At 44.3% G+C, this 12,176-nt stretch overlaps 1 protein-coding gene across 1 annotated transcript in view; it reads left to right on the top strand.

Moving 5' to 3' along the window:
- Nucleotides 1–9,248: 9,248 nt before the first annotated feature.
- The window catches only part of LOC116984059 (sodium-coupled neutral amino acid transporter 1-like), a 54,854-nt gene continuing 51,926 nt past the window's right edge, over nt 9,249–12,176 (top strand). Inside the window, exon 1 of the mRNA XM_033038129.1 lies at nt 9,249–9,481. The gene's annotated coding sequence lies outside the window, so the exon portion shown is untranslated. The remainder of the gene's footprint in view (nt 9,482–12,176) is intronic.

A 12,176-nucleotide genomic window follows, 5' to 3' on the forward strand; every position in this document is an offset into this window, starting at 1 on the left:
AATGTTGACATTCTCTCTGCTGCCCCTGCAGATGAGAGGGGTGAGGGAATATAAAACCCGGAAGTGTTGTTCCTCACTCAGCCTCTGCAAGATGGAGGAAGCGAGAGGGTCACCACTCTCTGAGCTGTGAATAATACTGAACACATGTCTGCTCAACTGTGAGTGCCCTTAATATGGTTTGAAAATGAAAATGTGGTTGCTTTGAAATGCTGCACTGCGAATAGTTGTTGGTGGTGGTGACTGCTTTGAAATGCTGTACTGCGAATGGTTGTTGGTGATGGTAACTGCTTTGAGATGCTGCACTGCGGATGGTTGTTGGTGGTGGTAACTGCTTTGAGATGCTGCACAGCAAATGGTTGTTGGTGGTGGCAACAGGACAACTCCTGTTTGCACTGTATATTGATTTTAGATAAAAAGCTACCACTTACAGCTGCGATTTTTGGCCATCTTACTCAGTCCCCCCCCCCCCCCTCATCAGGTGCAGAGGATTCTTCCCATCAATGAAAAGTGCTATTAGTGTTTAAAAATATGTTGCGAATCTCTCTCCTGTCCATCACGCCATGAAGGCCATGCCCCTTCCAGTGGGAAGGGGGGGGTTATAAAACCCGGAAGTGTGGGTGTGGCTCAGTCTCTGCAAGATGGGAGAGAGAGAGGTCATGACTCTGTCTGAGCTGTGAATCAACTGAACACACTGAATGTCTACTGAACTGTGAGTGTGGTGTTTATGTGGTGTTTTGTGTGGTTTTATGGTGGTTTTGTGGTGGTTTCACCCTGCTTGAAATGGTATGAAACTGCATTTTAATGTGGTGGCCTCGCACCCTGCATGAAATGGTATGAAACTGCACTTCAATTTGGCTGTCTTGCACCCTGCTTGAAGTGGTATGAAACTGCACTTGAATTTAGTGGCCTTCCACCCTGCTTGAAATGGCATTAAACAGCACTAGCATTTGGTGGCCGTGCACCCTGCTTGAAGTGGCATGAAACGGCACGAGTTTGATGGCCCTGCACCCTGCTTGAAGTGGTATGAAACTGCACTTGAATTTGGTGGCCTTGCACCCTGCTTGAAGTGGTTGGGAAACTGCACTTGAATTTGGTGGCCTTGCACCCTGCTTGAAGTCATAGGAAAACTGCACCTGAATTTGATGGCCTTGCACCCTGCTTGAAATGGAATTTCAAGAAATAGCTGTGAGTCAACTGCTCGCCCACAAACCATGAGTGAGCTGCCAGCACATCAGGCTTGAGTGACTGAGCTGTCACCCCAAGAATCCATTTGGCCCACAATGTCCATACTAGCCCTCTAGAAACCAGTCCCTTCATCCCACAATACCCATACTAGCACTCCAGAAAGCCCCCCCTCCCCCCTCCCCCCACTGGCCACCAATATTGGAATTGGGTGGAGAGGTGGAATATTGCATTGGGGACCCAATGTGTCCCACTTAGTCTAGTTCTTACTAGTTGCAGCATAACAGGTCTGCAAACACACTACTCATAGGTAATACAATAAAAGAAAGTTCATTCTTTTTAAATCGACACGAGTGCAAAAAAGCCTGAAGTACCTAATGCAGACTTTCACTGAACACTTGTGCTCAGACCGCCTAGGCCTACGTGATCTATTGATTGCCAAACATTTTAACTCCCATTTCCATTCCCACCCACCCACCAGCGGAACTGGTGAGAGCTCGAGGGCACGGCACTTTAAACATGAGTCTTTTTTAGACCATGGCCCAGGCCGGCCTTCCTGGAAAATGCGGGGAACCCCAACAACACCAGCAACCAACCCGAAAAACCAAGCACCAGCACAGCAACGGAAGAACTTCAGGAAGAAGTAGTCCTGCCACTGGTAACAATGGACGTAGGTGGGTCTGGTTCCCCAAATAATATGGGAAGCATGGAGGTTGGGGGAAGGCTATACTGGTTCTTGAATGCATGGAGCATGCTAACAACCGATACTTACGTCTTAAGCAGTATCCAGGGATATACCATAGAGTTTATACACGAAAACAGCCCTCCAGTCCAACATAAACCAAACCGAAAGTTTGTGCTCTCTGATAGGGAGAAAACAGAAGCACAAGCTGAACTGGAACGGCTTTACATAAAAGGTGTAATTGAACTAACGCGACACGAACCATTAGAATTCGTGTCCAATATATTTACCAAAACCAAAAAAGATGGTGGTTGTCGCATCATCATAGATCTGACAAAATTGAATACATTTGTACAATATATTCACTTTAAAATGGAAACCTTTGTTACTGCTAAACAACTAATTTCCAAAGGGTACTTCATGGCTAGCATCGATTTAAAAGATGCTTACTATTCAGTACCCATACTAGGTGACCACAGATGTTACTTAAAATTCAACTGGATGGGACAAAGTTGGCAGTATAAAGCACTGCCAAATGGTCTAACATCAGCCCCCAGGCTGTTCACAAAAATCTTGAAACCAGCCCTAGCGTTTCTACGGAAACGCAAACAGATGATTATGGCATATTTAGATGACATACTCATTATGGGCATAACTTTGGAATTGGCCATACTAACGGTAACAGCCACAAAACAGTTGTTTGAACAACTGGGATTTATCATCCATCCAGTTAAATCTAAACTAACACCGTCCACTACTATGGACTACTTGGGATTTACCATTGATTCAGTTCACATGACAGTGACACTACCTAAGGGAAAGGCCAGAGAAATAATGGAGGTATGCAGCAACCTCATTGACATCAGAAACCCATCCATCAGATTGGTAGCTAAAGTAATTGGTAAAATGGTGGCTGCTTTCCCAGCCATACAATTTGGACCTCTACATTACCAAAACTTACAGAGAGCCAAAATTCAAGCTCTAAAAATTAATGCAGGTCACTTTGACAGACATATGAGACTACCAATCCAAGCCAAAACGGAATTAAAATGGTGGATAGATAACATCTGGCTTTGTTCCAACCCAATCATTGTCAGTAACCCTTCGATGGTACTACAAACTGATGCCAGTGCACTAGGGTGGGGAGCCACCAATACCATCACCAGCTGTGGAGGTAGATGGAAAGCGCAGGAGGCATCCTTCTTACTCACACTGGGCATAAACTACTTGGAAATGTTGGGTGCATTTCATGGCCTTAAGTCATATTGTACTGGATCACACCACCAGCATGTTAGATTACAAATAGACAATACCACTGTGGTAGCATACATCAACCACATGGGCGGCAACAAATCGATATCATGTGACAATCTCGCTAATTCAATTTGGCAATGGTGCATCCAGAGAAATATTTGGATATCAGCCACTTACCTACCAGGGAGACTAAATTTAGTGGCAGACACCAGGTCACGCAAATTTAATGAAAACACCGAATGGATGTTAAACAAAACAGTGTTTTCTGATATTACAGCAAAATATGGTACACCGGATATCGATCTTTTCGCATCCAGACTAAACAACCAGATATCTAACTATGTTTCATGGGAACCAGACCCTGGGGCAGCGGCCACAGATGCATTTTCGTTGCATTGGGGGAAATGGTTTATTTACGCATTCCCTCCCTTCTGCCTCATCAGTCGGGTATTAAGGAAAATACAACAAGACTCTGCGTCTGGTATTTTGGTAGTACCCGATTGGCCTACTCAACCATGGTTCCCAGTGGTGCAAAACATGGTATTAGAACCATGTATTACAATCCCACACAGACCAGATCTACTACTACATCCCGTGACAGGGGATAGCCATCCAAGCCATAAAAGCTTGAACCTGTTAATTTGTAGAGTTTAAAGACACCGCTTCTACAACTGGGACTCACGGACCGAACAGCAAACATCATCTCGGCGGCCCAAAGAGAATCAACCAAGAAACAATATCTGGTCTACATCAGAAAGTGGGAAACATACTGCCATAAGAACAAAATCACCAACAGAAATATCAACATCCCATCTGTTCTGGAATATCTGGCATGCCTCCACTATGATGAGGGGCTCAACTACAGTGCCATCAACAGCGCCAGAAGTGCCCTGTCGACATACGTATGGCAAGGGACAGAGCGTTACACGGTAGGGACTCACCCTCTGGTAACCAAGCTCATGAGGGGAATATTTAACACAAACCCCCCAAAAACCAGGTACTCCCATATATGGGATGTAAGCATTGTCCTGAAAGCACTCAGGAACTGGTCACCAGCATCTACCCTGTCCCTATACAGACTAACGTTAAAAACAGTCATGTTAATGGCACTGGTCACGGCACAGAGGGTTCAGTCACTGCACAAACTCAGACTGGACAACATAACCTCCTCACCTGACGATATTACGTTCCATATTTACGAACTAGTAAAACAGAACAGACAGGGATCAGCAGGCCTCAATATCCAATTTAGGTCATACCCTGCAGATGACCGCCTCTGTATAGTTAAACATCTATCACTATACATGGAGAAAACAAAAATCCTAAGAGGCAATGAGAAGGGACTGCTGATCAGCCATAAGAAACCTCACAAAAAAGTGACGGTCCAGACGATCTCGAGATGGCTGAAACAGGTACTGACGCAGGCTGGGGTGGATACTAACGTTTTCAAATCTCATTCCACCAGGGCTGCAGCTACATTGGCAGCAGTACAACTGGATGTGCCCATGGACCAAGTCCTCGAAGCAGCAGGATGGTCAGGGGAAAGAACTTTCCAGTTATTTTATAATAAGCCAGTGAGGAAAACTGGAACATTTGCAGAAAAAACTTTAAATTCTGTAAATTAATTTAAAAACCCATAAATGGGGTTATAATTTGTGTTAATAAATTTTATGATTTCAATAACGAATCATGTGCAATTATGCTAACACTATTCCTCCCACAGTCAAGGCAGACGTGTGCATGGACTCGTTTCCACGGCATGAAATCACAGAGCTTTGAAATCTTCACGTAGTCACTCACGTGATTCCGAAGTAAAATAGTAAGATTAAATGAGAACTTACCAGTTTGAAGTTTGATCTCTATTTTATGAGGAGTTACGATGAGGGATTACGTGCCCTCCGTTCCCACCCTGATCATATACTTAACTGGTACCTCTTCTCTAATGTTTAGAGGCCTATGTTTAGTCATTACAGTTATCTGTGAATTCACACCGCTGCTTTGAAGAATGACACGCATGCGTCCTAGCGGGCTTCTTCACGTAATCCCTCATCGTAACTCCTCATAAAATACAGATCAAACTTCAAACTGGTAAGTTCTCGTTTAATCTTACTATTAAAGGATATTTCTTGAGGAAGGAGATGAGGAGTAATGTATTTAGTCAGAGGTTGATGAACCTGTGGAATGCATTGCAACAGAAAACTGTGGAGGCCAAGTCAATGGATATTTTTAAGGCAGAGATATATTTGTGATTAGTACGGGCGCCAGGGGTTATGTGAGAAGGCAGGAGAATGGCCTAATTCTGCTCTTATCACTTATGAAAATAGTGGATAATGGATAGTGAACCAGTGGAAACTCTTTACTATGGAAGCGCTGAAGTTCAAGATGCTGAACATATATTTAAGGAGGAGATGTATAGATTTCCAAATGCAAAAGACATCACAGGGTATAGGGAGAGAGCATAAATATGATAATGAAACAGAGGATCACCTTTGATCTACTGAATGGTAGAGCAATCTCACGGGGTGAATACTCCTGCTCCTATCCCATGTTTCAAAAAGTGATCTCCAGTGGGAGAGTCTAGGACCAGAGGGCACAGCCTCAGGATGAAAGGGCATAGCTTTAGAAAGGAGGTGATGAATTTCTCTAACCAGAGGGTGGTGAATCTGGGGAAATCATTGGTACAGATGGCTATAGAAGCATTGAGTATTTAAAAGCAGAGATTTACAGGTTCTTGCTTAGTAAGGATGTCAAAGGCTATGACGAAAAGGCAAGAGAATGGGGTTGAGAGAGAAAGATAGATCAGCCTTGAATGAATGGGCCGAATGGCGTAATTCTGCTCCTGTGATTTCTGAACTTATCTCTGATGCAGTCCTTGGATTCAACCTCCATAGTACTGCTGCCAGTTTGCACAACACATATGTAATTAAAGTACTCCATTATTAGTGCACTATTAAAGTCCTCCATTATTATTGTACACCCATTGTTACACGCACCATTAATTTCCTGATTTGTCTTATACACTACATTAACAATATGTATCTCCGTGCGTACTGGCGGCCTCTTGTTGGGGATCGACTTTGGGAGCTCCAACCGTGGTAGCCTGCAGGACTTAACATCGTGGAGCTGGCAGTCCCTGTCGGGGATCGACCTCGGAGCTCCAACCATGGGAGCCTGATGCGGCTTTTTCACGGGGCGACTTGACGCAAGATGTAACCAGAGTGAAGTGGTCGTGGTCTAACACGATATCACACGATATAACGGGGGGTAGATAAAGAGTTCCCACGGTACTCGGCATTTCTGTTATTTGTGCGAGTGACTTGTTCGTCTCCCGAGCTTTCCCGTTAAATCTTGAATGAACATTGTGAAGTGTTGTTAAATCATCACATGGCACAAATGATGTCACTTTTTTTTCACACACTATAAATATCCTCCCTTGGTTGAATTGGCTCATTTGGAGACATGTTTTACTGTGTATGTGGGAGACACAGATGGACTGAGCACAGTACCTCGGTCTTACTGTGTGTGGGAGAGGGGGAGAAAGAGACGTACACTCACAGAGGCAGAGTCTCTCAGCCTGTGTAAGAGGGAGGGAGGGAGAGAGAGAGAGAGGCACACACAAGGTGGATGTGAAATCTCACCTGCCTGTTTTAGTGACAGACACCCGCCGCCAGTAAATGAAGACTGTAAAACTGGGACCCTGGTTCTGGACTCCCCCAACATCGGGAACATTCTTCCTGCATCTAGCCTGTCCAATCCCGTAGATACTGATTAGACCGGTATCTATTTATTTACTTTATTGATGATTTCAATTAAATATTGGGAACATCAGGCCGCAAACGTTATTTCTTGAGTGTTAGTGCTGGACTTTGACTCGACCTTCCTAGTTAGCCGGCGCCTGAGACTGAGCCAAGCAATGTCCAGACCTGACTTCAACACAAAGTGATGGAGGAACTCAAAGGGTCAGGCTCGTCCAACGCTCTGTGTTTTGCTCGTGATTCCTGCATCTGCAGTTCATCGTGTCTACAGACCAGAGTTGCCACTTGACTCCGAGATGACCATCACAGAGCATACGGAAGATAGACACGAAATGCTGGAGTAACACAGCGGGACGGGCAGCATCTCTGGAGAGAAGGAATGTGTGACGTTTCGGTTCGAGACCCTTCTTCAGAGTCTCGTCCCGAAACGTCACCCATTCCTTTTATCCAGATGCTGCCCGTCCAGTATTTTATGTCTGTCTCCAGTATTACTGTGTCTATCATCGGCGCAAACCAACATCTACAGTTCTTCCCGACACATTAGAGGATACCGTCTCGCCATCACTCGGATTACCCGCTTCATTTCCATAACGTTGCCACCTCTCTTTACTTTGCTTACTGAAGCCTGATCCTTGTCACACTCAGTGCTCTATCGCCCAGCCTCTCATCTTTCAATCGGGTTCGGCCAGGAAGGAACTGCAGATGCTGGATTAAAATGAAGATAGACACAACATGTTGCTCAGCGGGACAAGCAGCATATCAGAAGGGTCTCGACCCGAAATGTCACCCATTCCTTCTCCCCAGAGATGCTGCCTGCCGTCGAGTTACTCCAGCATTCTCTTTAAACCGGCATCTGCTGTTCCTTCCGACACATGCACAAGAAATAGGCAACTTTTCGGGCCGAAACGTTGCCTATTTCCTTCGTTCCATAGATGCTGCTGCACCCGCTGAGTTTCTCCAGCATTTGTGTGTGTGGGTGGGAGTTGGGGGTGGGGGGGGGGGGGGGGATTCGAATCGGAACCCTTCTTCAGACATCCTAATCGGAATTGAGTCTGAAGATGTGTCTCGTCCCGAAACATCACCTATTTTTCTCCAGAGATGCTGCTTGACTTGCTGCTTGACTCGCTGAGTTACTCCAGCTTTTTGTGTCTGTCTTCGGCTTAAACCAGCATGTGCAGTTCACTCCTTACACGGGTCTCTGGAGAACATTGATTGGTAGCGTTCCGGTCCCTGCTTCGGAAAGGCATCGATCGCTAGTCGGCGAGGACTCCGAGCTGTATCTCTCAAAGAAGTACATGTGAAAAATTTCTCACGGACCCTAAAAATGCGGGACCTTTCAGTAAAGTTCCTTTTAAAGATTCTTGAATCTCATTAACATAACTCATGAATAAGTTGATGTCCATATGCGGATGCAAATCTTTATTTTTTAAATTCAATCCCACAGAAGACAATTTTTACTCACCTTCTGTCCCCTCTGTCCAGCTTCCGGGTTCACCGTTCGCAGGAGTTCCCATGGTAACCGCAAGAGTTATTACGGATATCGCACGGATATCGCACTGGCCACTACGTTCATATAATGTTGCAATGCTCAACCACAAGTGTACAAGTCACTCTTGGAGAAATTCAAACTTGCTTGAATTTTCTCCCGAGTCACCAAGTTACACGATTACCTGCCGTTAGCGCCACGGTGGTCCACGGTGGTCCACGAATGCCGTACTGTTATCGCACGAGGTTCCCACGATGTTAAACTCTGGTTAACTCTTGCGTTAAGTCGCCCCGTGAAAAAGCCCCATGAGGACTTAACATCGTGGAACTCGCGGTCTCTTGGTTAGGGACCGATTTCGGGAGCTTCAACCGCAGGAGCTTCGATCGCCGGTTGCGGAAGCTTCGCTCGCCGGTTGCGGAAGCTTCGCTCGTCCCGACTGCAGATGGTTTGACTGCCCCGGCCGCGGGAGGATAAAGAGGAAGAAAATTAGACTATATTGCCTTCCATCACAGTGAGGAATGTGGGGAATCCATTGTGGTGGATCTTTATGTTAACTTTTATGTAGTTGTGTGTCTTTTTGCTTTTTCTGGTATGTCTATGGTAAATTGAGTTTCACTGTTCCTTAAATGGCAATAAAATACCTTTGAACCTTTGAACTGTACTGTGATCAATATTACTCCACCCCTTACTAATACTTAGCTCTACCTCCGACTGTTCGGATTTGATTTTCCTCAACTAAAATAATTTCCCTCAATTTATTCTATTGGTTATATTCAGAGCGACCACAGTTCATTTTTTCCACTTTGCCTAAAGTGAAACAACCCGATGAATCTCAACCTCAGTCACTTCGCTCAGTGTTGGCCATTCTGACGAGCGCTTTGCCATTGAATGCGTGGCCGTGCTATCGCGAGTGCTGCCGAGGCAACGACGGAAGACTGTTATTCCTCCATAAAACCGATCAGCACAACGCAAGAATAACCTGCCTCACCAACATTTCTAATTGGAATCTCACTTCTTTCATCCAGTGGAGGCTGATCCAGAGAAATCCACATATCATTTCACCACGTTTCACAACTATCAAAAGGTGTCCCGAATCGAAGTCTCTCCCTCCACTCCTCAAAGGTAAGCGTTTTAACGTTTCAAAGCTATCTTGAAGTTTGTCCCAATATTTAACTGCATTGTTGAATGTCTAACGTGTATAAAATCTGACCACAGTCTCGATGCAATGATAGATTGTGAATTTAATTATTACTTTTCATTGGAAATCTGCAACTCGGTTGTAGCAATGTAGCCTTTTAGAAAAATAGCACGATGCTATGTTTTTTTACCATATGTTATTTCAATGTGTACTTTTATGAATGCATTTTGATAAATCGTGCAATAAATCTAGAATTCGGTTTGCTGAGAAAATATATGTGATGAAAAAGGCGGGCTTTTTTTTTTGAAGACATGAGAATGCAGGCGCTGAGATCTTTGAGCAAGAAACAATGTGCTGGAGGAACTCAGTAAATCAGACAGCATCTGTGAACCTGCTAAAGGAAGAAGGGTCCCGACCATGTCCTTCCGGGAGTCGTGGTATCTGCTCTATAGCCGTTGAAACTTTAAAGCAAAGATAGACACAAAAAGTTGGAGTAACTCAGCGGGACGGGCAGCATCTCTGGAGTGATGTTTGAAGCATGCTTAGCGAAAGCGAGCGTATAGCGGAATATTTCGTGAGTTCCCCTGAAAGGAAGAACTTCCATTCATCGTGATACTTTCCGTTAGTTCGACTATTGCAATTACTCATATATGCCTTTTCAAGTAGTCTTTTCAGAATCGAGAGTAGGTATAGACCAGACCGCCCCCCCGCCCCCACCCATCGTGTTCCTCTTTCAACACCACTTTCCCGCCCGCTAACCGTTCTATGCTGGTCCAGTTCAGTTCAACCCTCTGTCAATCTCTAACGAATATATTCATTAATTTTAATTCCACATCACTGTGAGGAAGAGAATTCCAGTGACATGGCCAACTAAAGGAAGATACGCGTCCTTGTAAAAAAACATTGAATTTTCCAATTTTAGGTAACAGTATTCTGTTTCTTGTCTCACCAACACACTGTTAAGCTGCATCAAAACGGGTCTAGTTTTATACTGGGTAGCCCTTATAATGAAGGCCACCATTCTATCAACCATCCTAATTACTTGCTGTTTCTGTTTAACTGATGATCAGCCATGATCATATTGAATGGCGGTGCAGGCTCGAAGGGCCGAATGGCCCACTCCTGCACCTATTTTCTATGTTTTCTATGTTTCTGCATGCAACTATTTAACTGTGAGTCTGAAGGAGAATCTCGACCTGAAACGTCACCCATTACTTCTCTCCAGAGATGCTGCCTGTCCCGCTGAGATACTCCAGCATTTTTATGCCTATCTTCGGTTTAAACCAGCATCTGCAGTTCCTTCCTACACCACAGCTGTTTAGTGTCATATGTACAGGGACCCCCAGATCCCTTTCTTAATAATATGTTGTAATACAGATACATTTAACTAATATTTCCCTTTTCATTCTTTTTTACAGAAGTAGATAATTTCACACTTCCCCACATCATGCACCATCTGCCAATTTCCTAACCACTTGCCAAACCTACAGTGCCCTCCATAATGTTTGGGACAAAGATCCATCATTTATTTATTTGGCTCTGTACTCCACAATTTAAGATTTGTGATAGAAAAAAATCGCATGTGGTTAAAGTGCACATTGTCATATTTTAATAAAGGCCATTTTTATAGATTTTGGTTTCACCATGTCGAAATTACAGCTGTGTTTATACATAGTCCCCCCATTTCAGGGCACCATAATGTTTGGGACACAGGAATGTCATGTAAATGAAAGTAGCATGTTTAGTATTTTGTTGCATATGCTTTGCATGCAATGACTGCTTGACATCTGCAATTCATGGACATCACCAGTTGCTGGGTGTCTTCTCTGGTGATGCTCTGCCAGGCCTGTTTTGCAGCCATCTTTAGCATGCTTGTTTTGGGAGCTAGTCCCCTTCAGTTTTCTCTTCAGCATATAAAAGGCATGCTCAATTGGGTTCAGATCGGGTGATTGACTTGGCCGCTCAAGAATTGACCATCTTTTGGTTATGAAAAACTCCTTTAGCAGTATGTTTGGGATCATTGTCTTGCTGTAGAATGAACGGCTGGCCAATGTGTTGTGAGGAATTTGTTTGAACTTGTGCAGATAGGATGTGTCTATACACTTCAGAATTCATTATACGACCATCAGCAGTTGTATCATCAATTTACATAAGTGAACCAGTACCTTCCGCAGCCATACATGCCCAGGCCATAACACCCCCACCACCGTGTTTCACAGATGAGGTGGTATGCTTTGGATCTTGGGCAGTTCCTTCTCACCTCCATACTTTGCTCTTGCCATCATTCATATAAATTAATCTTCGTCTCATCTGTCCCCAAGACATTTTTCCAGAACTGTGGCTGCTCTTTTAAGTACTTCTTGGCAAACTGTAACCTGGCCATCCTATTTTTGCGGCTAACCAATGGTTTGCTTCTTTCAGTGTAGCCTCTGTATTTCTGTTCATGAAGCCTTCTGCAGACAGTGGTCATTAACAAATCCACACCTGACTCCTGAAAAGTGTTTCTGATCTGTCGGACAGGTGTTTGGGAATTAGAGAGAATTCTTCTATCAGCTGTGGAGGTCTTCCTTGGCCTGCAGTCCTTTTGCGATTAGTAAACTCACCTTTCTTCTTAATTACAATACAATACAATTCAATTCAATTTATTGTCATTTGGACCCCTTGAGGTCCAAACGAAAT

This window comes from Amblyraja radiata, chromosome 19 (genome assembly GCF_010909765.2).
Source record: "Amblyraja radiata isolate CabotCenter1 chromosome 19, sAmbRad1.1.pri, whole genome shotgun sequence".
NCBI lineage: Eukaryota > Metazoa > Chordata > Chondrichthyes > Rajiformes > Rajidae > Amblyraja > Amblyraja radiata.